Source organism: Centropristis striata, chromosome 14 (genome assembly GCF_030273125.1).
Source record: "Centropristis striata isolate RG_2023a ecotype Rhode Island chromosome 14, C.striata_1.0, whole genome shotgun sequence".
NCBI lineage: Eukaryota > Metazoa > Chordata > Actinopteri > Perciformes > Serranidae > Centropristis > Centropristis striata.
In genome coordinates, this window is record NC_081530.1 from 25,086,236 (window position 1) to 25,102,258 (window position 16,023).

At 38.7% G+C, this 16,023-nt stretch overlaps 1 long non-coding RNA gene across 1 annotated transcript in view; it reads left to right on the forward strand.

The window, feature by feature from the left end:
* LOC131985035 (uncharacterized) overlaps nt 1-16,023 on the forward strand; it is a 100,770-nt gene that overhangs the window by 18,098 nt on the left and 66,649 nt on the right. The window contains exon 2 of the long non-coding RNA XR_009395605.1: nt 8,111-8,218. This is a non-coding gene — a long non-coding RNA (uncharacterized LOC131985035). The remainder of the gene's footprint in view (nt 1-8,110; nt 8,219-16,023) is intronic.

Consider the following 16,023-nt stretch of genomic DNA (forward strand, 5'->3'; position numbering starts at 1 on the left):
CACAAAGATTTTGGAGTAAAGTATTTCATCCGAAGATGCCATAAAGTTTTAAAATAATTACTTCTTTTATATTATGCTCAACTATCTTAATAACTTTTTTTTACTCAAAAATATTTTAAGAGTGGCATGATCGTCAAGTGAACTGTAATGTGACCAATATGAAGCCAGTGTTTTGTTTACCAATATCCTGATATTCTGATGTTGATATTTATTACAGTAAGCACAGAACAAAACACTTCTTTGGCAGTTTCCCTCTTGCGGTCAACACTTGAAGTCAACTGAAACCTTGATTATAGATAATTTTGTCAACATGAGCAAGTGGACACCACCTGTGGTCTTTAAATGTTTTAGCTAATTTGCCAACCTGTCATTGTTCCATGCTGGAAATGAAGCTGGAGAAATCAAACCCTTGTGCACTGACACCGCTCAGTGAGCTGTAGACTAGTTTGCAGGTTTACAGTCATTTCCTGCCTTTAGCAGACAAACAACTTAACATCTTACTTTAAGCCCCTTGTTGAAACTTCACAGTGTTGTTCACCTGAGGACGGTTTGCCATGTTCACTCAGGATATATACATGCAGGCCTTGTAATGTCGGTTATGTGAGAAATGACATGATTGCAAAGAATTAAGTTGTCAGGTGCTCCTGGTGTGGGTAACTAGAACTAGCACACTTTAATTGGTGTGTGTCTGTCTTTTTCTGTGCTGTACTCCGTAGGATAGCGATAGTTGCAGGGAAGCATGTTTTCAAGGCGAGCAATTAGACAGAAAGTGACAGCATGAAATATGATAGTTACGTTTATACAAAAGAAACATTTTGAGAAGATAACTGGGATAACTGTTTTTCCTTTTTCTGCCTGTTATTTTGCTCACTCCACTTTGTTCAGTTAGCTGATGCTCTCTGACCATTGTCAGTCTACAGTTGTCTCTTCTATTTTCCTGCCTGCCAAGGTTTTTTCAGATATATACACCCATGATTTTTGAGACTTTTTTGTAAATGTATTTTTTTTTTAAAAGATGCAGATAGCAGAGAAAAGAGAGCTGACCTAATGCCACAAATCATTACATAAATCAAGGCATGTTTTCACCAACACATGTACCATGCTTAAGATGAATACATAATTCACAAAGCCTCCGTGCAGGGAGGTTAATTAACATGAACCACACATGCAAATGTTGCCAATATACAATACTGTGCACTGCCAAAGGGTGGTGCTAACCACAAACTGAAATAATCCTGTGTTACACACATACATTTGAATCCAGAATATATGGCCACAATAAAATGTATATGTAGTCCACATTTATACATTTTATAGGGTCTGATATTTTAATATGTAATTTAGCGGCATCAGGTTTAGCTCATGCCATTGTGCATACACACATTTGGGGGCACACATTCTTTGTCTCACTCTCTCCACACATATTGACCGGTCTGGGCGTCAATGACTGTGCAGATGACAACTGAGTTGTTATTAATGGCCACTGCGTTCCAATATATCCGTATCTGTGCTGGGAAAACGGTCTGTAGCCTGCCCACGCTCCTTCCCCCTCACTGGGCTCCAGCTGTCTGGCTCCACTGTGTAAAAAGATCCAGGCTTGTCTCTCTTCTTTATCCCCTCATAACCTCTTAAACCAAGGAAAAGCAGGGAGAATCAATAATAAAGATGCTCCTGGAAGTTCCAACTGGTTGATAAATGTTACGGGAAGACATTACAGTACAACACATTTATAAAGTGTTCTGAATGCTTCAGTGAGCAGAGGAAAAGTGCATTTTAAAGGCATTGTGCAATTAAGTTACAAGTAAGATTTACGTAAATTTAGTTTGCATTTTCCCACCCTCTCCCAGTTCAATAACATTTAAACTCTGATTATTATGTGTTCGGAAATCCAGTAAATGAAGACATTAAAAGCAAACCATGACAGCGGAAAGCAGGGCATTTGATTGTATGTCCTGGATAGAAGAAGAGTGTTGAAATAGGAAGAGGGCCTGCAGCTTCACACACTGTCCGCTTCCTCCACACAGCTATTTCATTCTCCCAGTACTCACAGTAGAGGTTTCTCTCCCCTCTTATATCTTACAACACCACCCCCCTTCATCTAATCATCTGTAACCATTATGTTTTTTCACACTTCTCTATCCTCTTGTGACTATCGGGACGACTGCAGGCCTGTCGCCACCCTGACTGCTGCTTTTACTCTCTGGTGCCTCAGAAATCATGAGGCCATAGTAGTGCATCCTTCTCCCTTTCAGTCTTTAATTCATTGATTCCGCTTACCTTTCTATTTTCTTGCTTAAATTCAGTTGTTTCGTGTTTTTCTCCCTTTTGTCCATCCATTATTTCCTCCTTTCTCTACTAATGTACTAATCTTTTTTTTTTGTGCCCATACCACACCCTGTGTGAATGCTTCATGTATTGTCTGTGTTTATGAAATCAAGTAAATGAAGATCTAATGTGAGCCTTTATGATTTGATGATGTTGCAGCTGTATCTTAGGTGGTAATAGGGAAACACACATCTATCTGCAGTTGTTGTTTATGAAATATTATGAAAGAATGTCCCTTACATGATGCATATCATGATACAGGCATTACGATTCAATATGTTGCAATATATTGGTTACTGGAAGAAAGGCAATATACTGAAAATTTCAATCTAATTTTAGGAAAACTGTCAAAGTTTACCTTTTTTTCTAATCAGGACAGTGAAATCTGCAAATGCATTTATCACAGTTCCTGTAACATTCAACTTTACATTATAGCACAGCCTTTGTGCAATATGTAATTCAAAAAAATTAAACAATTATTTCCAAATCGATGTTTTTGAAAATCAAAACAGTATTACAAAACATATCACAGTACTCGGGTGGTTTCTTACACCCCACTAGAAAGCTGAAGCTATTATATATATACATACATACATACATACATACATACATACACACACACACACATATATATAAATATATTAATCCATAATCAAAAAAACATTACATTTTTAATATTAAGCAAAGAACATGGCTATTTTACTTCAGAATATTGGAAAAACGTGTCACATTGGTAAGGGTGTATAATAATAGATCTGAGTAGATTATGCAGTTAACCACCCTTGTGGTGAAAATCAGGGATTACGCACTACCTCTTTTTTTTCTCTTGCATGCACACACACACACACACACACACACACACACACACACACACGGCATCTATTTCTCTGAAATGCACCAAATTAGTGGGTAGGTACAGTACAAAAATACAGAGCATTCAATTGCTCTTCTTTGTTATCATTCACATCCTTTACAAATAAAGCATTTTCTGTCTTCTTTCTGTCTATGTCTCACTAGTGTTTCTCTCTTGTTGGATGCTCTTTCTGTTCTTTACAGCCTGCTCTCACTCTTCTTTTTAACTCTGCATCTTGGTCTATTCTTCCTGTCTCCTGCGCTGTTTCTATTCCCCCTCTCTCTTTCAATCCTCTCAGTCCCTATTCTCCATCCCCCTCACTCTCCGTCTCTTTTTTCCCCTCTCTGTCTGTCTCTCTTTCCGGATGGGTTCCGGCTGTTGAGCTGGTGGGGCTGGTGGCCGGTGTGACGGCTCGGCTGTCTGGTGTCGCGTGCGATCAGGGCGGACGTCGCGCGGCGAGGACGATCGGAGCTGAGCGCCTCCGCCTCACCGCGGGTCACCTTTCACGGGCAATTAGTGTCGGAGCAGAGGCGCGCTCGCCGCTTGTCGGCCCTGCTTATTGTGAAGATCAACGGCAATCAGTCTCACACTCCACTCTGCACTCTCTCCCTCGCTCCTTTCACATCCATGCCTCCAACTCTCACTCTCTCTTCCCCCTGTCTTTCTTTGTTGTCTCTCTATCTCTTTGAGTTTTCCCCTGATGTGCTTTTGCAGCTCTCTGGCTAATGGCTGCTGTCTGGCAATATGTTATCCGACTGTTCAGCTCTCTCTTCATTATACGCTCTTTGACTTATTTGCCACTTCTGTTGAACAAAAGTCATATAATGCTCCACAATGCTCCTCTTGCTTCTCTCTGCACATTGTTTAATCCCCCCCACCCCCCATAGCTGACTGTGCAGGGTGCTTCCTGTGTTTTGCTCTCAAGGACTTTTATCCATATCCCTTTTTGGTTTACTCGCATCATCAATCTGTGGGCATCCCTGAGTCAAAAGTTTCGATTTTCACCAAGTGGTCACATATTAAACTTCCTCAGAAAGCAACATTTAGAAGTCATTAACTCTGTCTTTCATTTCTTATGAGGGTCAGTCTAAGTTTACTGGAGGTCAATAGCAATTGGGGATGGGCAATATGGTTGAAATCAATCACAAAACCAGAGCTCAACCAATATATTCGCTTATCACACTTATATCTATATTGGTGTATAGCTGATAAATTACAAAAAATTACTAACTAAATCACTAATAATGAATCAGTCATAATCAATTGTAAAATTCCCTGCTAAATTCTTCCTTAAAAATGTTTATGTTTATGTATTATTGGCAGATATGTCATAATCAGATCTTTAAAACTCTCAAACTTCAATACCTGTATTGGTCTCAAGAATGCAGTGGGGCTATATACAAAATGAAATGTAAATCTGCCAAAGCATTTTTAACATTTTTATTTTATTATTTTCATATATATAGGGTTTGATTAAAAAAAATCCTCCTGGCAAACAAACAAACAAACCAACAAACACTGAACTGAAAACATAACCTCCTTGGCAGAAGTAATAATCAAACTGATGTTCAAAGCAATTAACTGTTTTCCAACAATGCTATAGTAAGACAAGAAGATCTTGTAATCTGGGATTTGTTTGCAAATAGCAGTTGAGCTTCTTTGAGTGTTGCTGAGTCCACACTGAATTCAGACTTCAAGGTTGTGAGAGTATGCACTTACTGAAAGCAAGTTTTCAACAAAGATGATGTGTGTCATTGTGTAACCACAGGCCTGGTGTGTAAGTGTGTTTGTGTGTGTGTACATTGCCTGCAGTTGACTTTGTGCAAGCAAAGTGGAGATCTTGGTTGACACTTTGGTGCTGTTTTGTCAGGCCAGTAGAAGATCCTGATCTGAGAATGACCTTTTCACTTTCATGTGGGCATATTTGTTTGAGTAATGAGTTTTTCTTGTATGCAAACAGTGACATAAATTTGTTTTTAAAGCAAGCGTTTATAAAGTCTCTCAGAATCAGCACACCAAAAGTAGTTGGATTCCTAAGCTTTTAATCTTTGATCATTTGATGCCTGTGTTGCCTGTTGTTCTTTTTTTTTTTTTAGTAGGTTTTAGTTGAATAAGATTATCATGCCAATTAAGTAAACAAATAACACAAAACATACTATAAATAATATTTTTATGGACGTGTAAGCCTCAGTGTACCTTTTATTTTTACACTTTACGACAAAAATCAGTTTATTTTGTGTACATAGCAATGTACGCAGTTCCTTAAGATGGCGATGAAATTCACTGAGCTGTGTGCACTGGATAATATCTTTAATCCTGACATGATGTGGTTTTCCGATGCATCTGGCACTTCCAGTTACAAAGCAGAAATATTGGTTTATTTTGGGCATGGTAATGACAGAAAGTAATGTTGATGGAGGTGCTGTTTACACTGGTGCTTCTCGCATAGGCCTGTCACAATAATTACAATATGAACTTATTAAGTTTAGCAGAAGTTCGAGAGTTCATGTCAATAAATCTTGTTGTTATGTGTGTTTGTTTGTCACCCACATTTAAAGACAGCACCTAGGTAGGGTTTTTTATACAGTGCCATTAACTGAATTAACAGAATACAATGCAGAGACACATTTTACTGTAATTTTTGGTCACCCTGCGTAAAATGACAATAATATCTTTTTCGCAATTGTTTCTTGGACAATGTGTGTCGTCCAACTTGGCCTCAAATCTGATTTAATATGTTCATAATTTTGCATAGCTTGCTTTGAAACACCCACACATATAAAAGGGTGTTTTATGTAATAAAAGTTGCAAGGCAGGTGACACAAAAGGTTTTTTTCTCACTTGGGCTTTGCAGACAGCTCAAGGAAACTGTAAAAGGAAGCAGTTTGAGCTCTTTGCATGGTGTAATAGAGTGTTGTGTGCAGGTGCATGCAGATAGAGCCAACAGTAGTAGTAATTGTGATTCTTAATATATATATATATATATATATATAATATATTGTGTCCTCCATACATACATTATCCTGTGAATTTAGAGTCCTTGTGCTGTAACATTTCTGCCACACTGTAACGCCCCCTTTCCCACATTCAGCTATAAACATAGAAGAGGAAAAATCAAGGAAAAAGGGCAGGCTCATTTGCATATGGGGGCTTCATTAGATAAAGCTAAGGACAGCGAAGAGTGCATCTTCAGCCACAGTGATGAATAGCTGCTGCATCACAAAGTCGCCTCAAAGTAGTCTCGTCGTAACCCTCATTTGCATCAGTGCCTATTTTTTATATATTTATTAACTCACTTAATGGTGGACACTTACCGTTATTCCTGTGTCCTCTTGAGAAACCTCTGCTAGTGTTCTGCAATTTAAATAGGCTACTTTTGATGGCGTTAGAGAGGCTGTGATTTAAGGAAAAAAACGCAGTCGGTTGTGATGAGAATGACGATCGGGAACTTAAATGTGCAGAAAAGGTGTTAATTACATGATGTTTTAATAGAGAGCTAGTGGTGCATAAATTATAAGCTTAGATTTAATCACAAGAGACATTTCCGCTGAAAGGTTTCATGCATACACACACCGTCTTGCACAAATAATGATCTCAAATTTGCTGAATAGTTGTACAGTTTTGGGATTGTCTGTGAGAAATAACTTTAAAATGAATTTACATTAACTGTGTCAAATCGTATGATTAAACGTGCTTGTGTTACCCAAACTTAAACTTAAGCTGAGCTTGGTTGTAGCAGCTAGTTGTCCTGTCAATCAAAAAAGAACTTTTTCTCTATTAAGAGTTACTCTAGCGGCTTTAACTTAGGTGTGTTGTACATTACATTATTTGCTCACTGCCCCCAATTCATCTTTTTTTTCTCTAATAGAATATTGGAAATAAAACCTATTTAATTCATTTTGCATATCAGTGCCCACATTCATCAAATAGCTCTAGTTTTTAAACACTAAGCTTGTTATCTTAGTCAGACAACAGACGATATGATTATAAATTGAAAGTGTCTGCTCCCAGCAGCAGCAGAGTTGCAGCACAGTGTAGGATTCAGATTTTACTTTTCGTGTGACGTGATTTAGGGGAGTTGTTCTCTTTATCCATCCATGGAGTTGATGGAAAAGAAGATGGCAGAGGATTTAGTTTTGTGTTTTCCATTTTCCAGTGAAGGTTCCTGATTGACCAAAGCTTTACCTGCTGCTATGGTGAAGTTAACTGCTGCTAACTGCAGCTGTGTCAGTTAACTCAGTTAGTAATGATGCTAGGACTGTTCAGAGCACTGGGAGAGTGTTGTTGTTGAGAGTGACCGAGCAAGAGGCTGCCGGACAAGAGTTAATCTCAGAGTGGCTTTTAGAGAGCTTCCCAAAATAAAAAGCTGCAGACAGACACTAAGCTAGTTATATTTGCTGTTGGACTACTGAGTATTATTAGCTGGTGTGCTATGTCTTGTATTATTGCACCTGCTTATTGCTTAATGTTTGGCTGTGTGAGTGCAGTTGTCCAGTAGTTTTTGATCATAAGCAATGTAATGCTGGGGAAATTAAATGTGATTGTGAGTTATTCCCTGAGTAGTTATCAGAGGAAGCTTCAATTATCACATAAAATCCGACCTCTGACTCTTTGATGGTACAACTATTTACTAAATACTGAAAAACAGAAGAAATTTAACTTCGTCATGAAGGTGAAAGATATCAAATTCTGCCTTTTTAACAGGTGATCAGTGCTGAAGTCAAATTCCTTAAGAAAACTAAAGTTCATACGCCTGGGATTTCAGATCTGTTTTTTCTTTAAAAAATGAATCTGCTCTCCAAGAAAAAGCAAACAGTAAACATGCTAAATAAATCATATTTTTCTCTTTCTATCCCTCCCTTCTCTTTTTTACCCTCTCTCTTTTTTATTTATTTTTTTATAAATGGACCCATGGGCGGTTTCGTATCCCAGGCCTCATGCCATGCTGTCTTTTGAACGCAAACCTGTGCGGATGGGCCTTGAACGGCTGTTTCATCTAGTCATCCAGGGCCTGACGAGATTTGACTGGTCCAGTCCCAAGTGAGTCCTGCATCTCAGCGGCTAGCCATCACCCTCCATAAACAAATCGAGCCCAAACAATGTCAGATGTTGGCTTGCATTTAAACGATGGTTGCTCTGGGAGGCGAGGAGGAGGGGAGGGAGGAATAAACAAAAAATAAAAAATCAAGAGATCATGAACTGAAGCTAAAAAATGTGAGCTGTTTTTTTGTTCCAAGATTTCTTGACTCTTTTCACACAGGGTATCTGGTGCCCGGACAGCTCTTCATTATTTAGCAGTAACACACACATTAAAGCTCTCCATAAGAAGCTGCCAAACATTTTGTTTCCACCATAACATAAAAATCCTTTAAGCTCTCTAGCTTTCTCGTCTTCATGTCCACTGTTCATGTCCATGTGCATGCAACAAAAGTCCCCGGCTGGACTCAAACTAGGGACACTGCAGCTGGATGGTCTGTACCTTTTATGCCACCAGGACATCCCACCCCTAAATACACCTCTTTTGTTGTGTCTTAAGTAAGCCTGGTCTTGGCTTTAATAGCCAACACCAGGCACACTCTGCTGGTGTTATGAGACAATCTGTGCTTCAATATCATCATTCAGGGTTCTCTTCATTGTACCAGAACCCTAGGGTGAAGCTAAGCCTGCCTTCAGGACTGCAGTGCTCTAAATCTTAAGAACTGGTCTTTTTTGAAAGGAAGAGGGGGGAAAAATCTTCCCCAGAGCTTGCAGGCAGGACTTTAATTTCTAGTCCCAGGCGCTGATTTATTTGATTTTTGAGGAAGTTTTGCTAAGCGGGCTAATGAGAAGCACAGTGCTGTTGAATGATTTAGTAGGAAGATGGAGCTCATACAGAGAGAAAGTCTAAAGACAAATTTTCTTTTTATTCCCTAATTGGTGAGAGGAAGAAGGGAGTAGTTTAACAATAAAAAATGACAATTAAAAGAGGGTTACTTACTCTACTTGGGCTGTATGTTGCACAATTAGACAACATAAACGGCAACAGTGAATCATGTCATGTCTCTAATGGGAGACTGTTTTCTTTTTTTCCAAGAAACAAACAAACTGATCCTACATTTGGACTCAAACCAACAAGGACCACCAAACTAGTCTGGTCAGAAAGTAGTACACAACTCAGTAACACTGGTGGACAAAAAAAACTTTAACTTTGGTTAATTTATATCGTAAGTGATTTTATTGATTATTGTATGAATTATTCACTGGTGCTTTTATAAAAGACTATTTGTTTTATTTGTTTTTGAGATGATAGGGCTATTTGCACCACATGTCACAAACCTTAAGTGGCCAATATATTTCTTCCAATTTTGTCGCACCCAAAAGTTAAAAAAAAAAAGTAATTTTTAGAACAAAATATTATCTTTGAAAGAAAATATTTCATATGCATTTTGACAAGAACTCTCAAAGACTAAAGCTATAAATGGTCCATTTATTTTCTTTAGCCATTTGAAGTTGTACAGTATCGTGCTTAAAAGCAATCAATCGCAGTCATAGTTTTAGATTATTCCCACATGAAAACAATGGCAGTTTTGATCTTTGAATTGTGTCAGTAGATAGGTAAAATCTTAAAGGGGGAAATACTGATTGGTGATAATAAAAATGTCTAAACTAGTAATATGAGTTTTGGCAAATATAACATACATCCGGAAGAAATTAAAATGTTCTGCTGGCTATTAGGTAGTGTATGTAAGACACTCAAAACAGGTTTTGATTGTAAGTGGATTTGCTGTTCTTGTAAATACGAACTTTGACCCCTTACAAGTGTAGCGGAAGGAGGATTAGGCTCATGTTTATTCAGCATGTGTAACAGCCCCTGGGACAAATCACACTCAAGAGTGGCTGTCGCCCCTGGAGACTGAGAGAACCACCTAAGGGTGTGGAGCTAAATATGGAAATTGCAAGACATGCTCCAATATGCATATTCACTAATGTGCAGTTCCTCAAAATAAAAACAGCCCTTCGTTCACATTATCCACCCCTTCGTCTGTCTTTTGCAAATACCACAGTGTAAAAATGTAAAGCTGCCATTATCTGAGGCATGTTCCATTAATATAAATAAACCCAAGTCATGTTTTTTCTCAAATTTCATCCTTTTCCATTTTGCCTGTATGCCTGTGGAGTGACTGAGAGCTGTGTTTTCTTTTTTTTTTTTTTTGCCTGCCTACCACAATGCTCCGCTCACTCAGGTCTGCTTAACTGCAGCTGAAGTTGTCACTGTTAATATGGGTTTGTATTCAATCATCCTGTCAGCTTCTGAGAGGCATATGAGTGACAGATTTAAGAGGCAGTCGAACTGGGGGCTAAACTCAAGGAGGGCAATTTCTTTCCTGTGAACGTAAGATCTCCGACAGACAGCCGTTAGCTGCCGAATGTTAGACAACACCGTCTGGTCCAGTAAACGCATTGACAGTGATCAACAAAGGACTGTTGTCTTACCTTTTTTTTTTTTTTTTTAAATTGTCTTCCTGCGGTCTCAAAGATCAACTGCTCAGTTTTTTTCCCTGCATTCGTCAAATGTTCACTGTCTTTTTTGTGTGTAAAGCTGTTGAAGTAAATGAGATTTCCCAAAGAGCTGTGTTCGCAGAGACACACTCAAAGTGATATTGACATGTTGTCAAGCTGGTGCCTCTCTCTGAGGACGTCTTGGGTTGTTGACGGGCCCGGGCTGCGATCATGATTTTTTCCCCTTCTGCTGTTGAGTAATTTCAGCTTGTCTACCAGAAATGATTTGTTGCTCCTATTTTTAGTCCAAACTCCAATCTTCTTCAGTCAAGTCAGTCAGAAGTTGTCTCAAAAACACCTGCTGTGAAGTTCCTCGGAGATCACCTGTCTGAAATCTGGTCAGTTGAGGGTTTCTTGATTGAGCTGAAAATGATGATCGTGACGGGGGATTAAGAGGGAAGCAAGGTGAGGTGAGGCTTGTATTATGGAAATTTTACTAAAATATCGGTGAAAGATGTCTTGTTGTTTAGTGGTCTTCAAGCACAACCTGGCTGTAAGTAGTTGAGAGTATCCTCCATGGGTGTGTCTTTGGGAATAGCAAAGTATACTGAAGGTGTCCGACAAGCTCAGATATAAGGTTATCACTCAAACAAAAGCAGTGGTTCTTCAAGATAGAGATGCTCCATTCTTCAATGCATTCTTATTGTCAAAAATAAACACATCTAATGCTGTTTTAACAACATTTGAGGGGATACTACATCTTTTTAGTTTCAGATTCTTGGTTTTACTACAAACATGCTAGCTTTGCAAGCTGTGCCTACATGTTTTGGCCTGAGGATTTTAAATTCAAACCTGCATTACATGATTTTTCACAACACATGACCTGAATGTGCACATTCTGACAAAATACAGTGGTTATTTGTTTTTTGATACAATGTAGCTTATCTTTTTAAAGAAGACTGAGCATTTACAGTGGCAATGATGAAAACCGATGATCTGTATGAATCAAGACTCAGTTATCTAAAAATGGCATAATCTTCAGTGCTGAAACGGTGTCAAATAGTTAAAGGTCAGAAATTCCAGTACCATGATGTGTCATGATATCAAAGTTTTTCACTTGTTGTTGTGACCCAGAAACCCAAACTATAAGCTGAAAGATGCTAAAATGCGACTCCTTTCACATGCACCAGATGTTTTGATCCATTGTTCATCATTGGTCAGAGCAGCTTTAAATAAATTATATGCATGTTTTAATAGAAGAAGCTGGCTTTGTGGAAAAAGGCAGAAAAGTAGCTTAAATTACAAGACATGCTTAAGGCAGCTCATATTGGTAGCAGACTTTATCATGAACCTCTATGGGAATCATGCGATAACAAAGTAGGAATATTTTCCTGTATGAAAAAGATGTATTGCTTTCATGTTGCAGCTACCCTCAGGATAAAGATGCACAGTCAGAGCCCTGCAAGGTTGAATGGTCGAGGTCATCAGGCAGCTGTGTGACATATTGTCCTGATGTTTGGCTGTATGGACACCTCGTGGGCCTTCACCCCCACATCTACTCATCCCCTCTTGAAACACATGAGGCCAGACTAGCTCAGATGAGGAGCTTGTGGCTGTTGACCATAAAAAGAACATCAGGGCAATGAGCCACAAAGAAAAGAAAGCATAGTGGAAGAAGGGTGGTGAATAGGGAGGTGGATGAAGATTGAAAAAAAGAGAGCGCTGAGAACAGGTTGGTGAACGACTGAGATGAAAGTGGGAGAGAAAGATAAGAGCAAAGGATAGAATAAAGAAGAGCATGGCGAGGAATAAGACAAAGAGAGATCGAGAAAGCGAAAGAGAGATTGTGCGCTTTGGGCCAAATGGGAGCTACAGTGCTCCAGCTGTGACCATAAAACAGCAGGTGGATGCCATCATTAGGCCTGGCAGATAAAGCAGGAATCCCAGAGTCCCAGCTCTCTTGATGCATCTCTTGGCGCCAGGCACGCATTCACTCTAGCATCATGCATAGATGCCGTGACACAAAACATGACTGCCATTGAATTTAAGAATGACTCAACCTAAATGTATTGCAGCTAATGTGACTCTGAACACTTTTGTCAAGTAAACTCCAGTTTCAAGATAGTCTTCTTGGTCTGTGGTTTGTAGTTCTGGAGACTTATCTAATTATTTATCTGATATGTCTCAGTGCGGTGGTGATTGTGGACTTTGAAGTTATTATCAGACATTGATTGTTTAAACTTAAACTTCCGAATTCTGGTATTCATTTCAAACTATGACCAATTGAAATTATTGCATACCATTTTTACCCCCTTTTAGCTTTTTGCACTGTTCTTGGGTAATTAGAAAAAGAGCCTAGAGGTTAAGAATCGGCTTGTAATTGGAGAGTCGTCGGTTCGAATCCCTGTACTGACAGGTCTAGGACTGAAGTGCCATAGCGCAAGGCACCTAACCCCCCTGCACAGCTCCCCGGGCACAGTAATGTGCTGCCCACTGCTCCTTGCATGGTGTGTTCACTTGTGTGTAAAAAAGGATGGGTTAAATGCAGAGGTTGAATTTCTTTTTTAATCTTTTTCTTCTTCTTTCTTTTGGCATATCTATTCATTCTGTTTAACCCTGTTTCTGAAATGATTCAGTTTCACTCCATTTCTGTTAGCATTGACCTTATTTACTGTGATCAGAAAAATATTTTCATTAAAGAAAGCTGGTTTAATAAAAGACAAAATGAATCAAGTCCAATAAATTTCTTTACTCAAACTAAATATTTGTTCAAGGATTTTTATTTTATTTTTCAGGGTGAGCGTATCGTAAATATGAAGAAAGACATTTGATGCTTCACTCAAAAATCTTAATAAAGGCTTCAAATGTAAAACAAACAACACACAATTACACACATAGTTTTCAGATTGCATTTTTTTGTCCTTGTTTTGTTCTTCATATTTGATTTAATGTCCATCCTGTTCCGCCTGATGAACATCTTACATGCCACTTTGATAATCAAGGTTTCATAACATAGTACACTGATTCAGGTTTCAATACAGTTCTCTCTTTTACATGTTTCATATGTATAAAAAGAACTTTAGCTGAGCTTTTGATAAATAAATAAGGACTGCTGTAATGCATAATTATCTGAAATGTTTGCAATATCGTGCACCCATCTTATTTCATCTTTTTGTTCTTTTTTATTTTATAGTTCAGTGTAAGTCGCTGCAAGAGTTTGGAATTTAGCTGGGAGTGTACCTAAGACCTGTCATCTGGGATGATAGTTTGATGGCAGATGAGAGCTGCCATTGCAGCACCCTCCAGGTGCCCTCGGGGCTAAATGGATGGCTGCAACATGGCACTTTTAGAAGGTGCTTCTTCGCTCTGATTTGTCTTCACTAGCTGTGTTTTTCCTGCCATTAGCAGACATGTCTATTTTGGATGCACCGTTGTCTTATACTTTCTGATTCCCAACTTCTGACTGACCTTTCCCTGTTAATCTCTCCATGTTCCTGTACAGTGTAAATACTCAGAGAGTAAATCAAAAATAGGCATTTGATGTTAGCTGTTTGGAAGAAGTTTAATCCTCATTTGAAGTGATGACTGACATGCTTGAAAACTCTTTACTCCATGCTTAATGAGAGATAATTTCTATCTGAACTTCTTTGTTTGCTCATGTTGTTTTTCTCTCTTTTATGAATACAATATATTCATTCAATTAACTATTGTAGACAGGAGAAACTTGTTAAATTGAAATCTACTCAATCAGTGCTAACAACCACTCACTGAGAATCGCTGTGATGTGGATGATCTCCCTGATTCTGTTGTTTTGGCTTTGGCAGCTCCTGATGCATCTTTTGAGTTTTTGATTGGTCTTTCGCTGGAGTTCAGTATTTTTCTCTCTGTGGCCTCAGCGGGGAGCGAAGTGGCGTGTGGAAGCATGTCATCCCCTGATTTCCTTTTAAAAAGCCGACCCTGATGCTTTTAAATGCATCATCAAGGCAATGGGCTGTCCAAGTCGGTTACAAGTTAACCAAATAAACACTGACAATGAAATTAATAATGCATATTGTTTGCGAATGCCTCAGCTGGATGATTTGACTGATGTATGCAAGGATGGTAATTTATTGAAAGTAAATTCATGTAATTGTGCAGCGGAACTTGATGAAGCAAAAGAAGGTGTCAGCACGGCTTCCATCATCATCAGAAGAAAGAAATCATTAAAGAGCAAAAACAAATCCAACTTCAAAGGACGGTGCAGAACAAACACTTATTTTATGGATGTGTTTCATTTAGACCAAAGTTCAGAACGGCTGTTATGGTAAATATGTCAGATTTGTTGTTGGTTGTTTGCGGATGTGATAGTTTTGGTTTATTTATTTTTCTCTCAGTCCACAGGGATGTAAACACTCACTCTGCACATATCAAAGTAGTCAGTGTAAATTTAATTTGAAGATGAGGGTGAACAAGAGCTAAAATGTAGTTGTCATTGTCGAGACATATTTCCAGGATGAGGAGCTCAACCGACAAGACGATCCCAGTGCCCAACTTGGTAAAAATAGTTTACAACTAAACTGTCTTTATGATTATGATGCCAGCAAAGTGACATGATGTGAACATGGTGTGTTTGGCTCACTGGTTTCAAGGAGTACAAGTGACTAACTTTAAGTGTTGTACCAAAAAGTACTTTCAGCCAAAAACAGTCAAATAGAAGTAGGCCTGTCTTAAGTCTTTATGGGAATTTATGCCATAAGGGAATTCATATTTGCTTGTACTTTATTTTGCTAGTTTAAACCTGACTCTCTTAAGGAAATCTTTACCCAAAGATATCCTCACAATATGGCTGACAGAGACCTTTGACTCAAAACGCTGCCACCATGATGTCACGCCTTGGTTTGTGCACTCCCAGTTTGAAACCTTGTGTTTTTTGATTGTGCCATCTTGTATTTTTTGTAGCCAGAAGTGATTATAAGTGACCATATTTGGATGAGAGGGTGGAGCTAACCCCAGCGCTTACTGCTTGCGTGGTAAGCATGGTGCATTTGCAGTCTGTGGTTAACTGTATAATACTGATTGGTAGTGGTCTGTTAATAAGATCAAAACACATATACAGCAGGATACTTGTGTGATTTACTCTGCTGTTTATGCAGATTATGCTTAACTAAACGTGACAAAAATGGACCTGAAGCAAAAAATTATGCAGGGTTTTCTCTGTGAAATGCGCATCAGAGTCAGTGTGGATGCATTTATTTAAATGGGAGCGAATCCTTTCTGTGAGTCCAAAGTTCTGCAAAGTGCAGTTCATGACACTTGCACATTGGCGTCATTTTCTAGTGCTGGAGGTTGCAGCTTGATACAGGCACACAGTCTGAGGCCGAAATTCT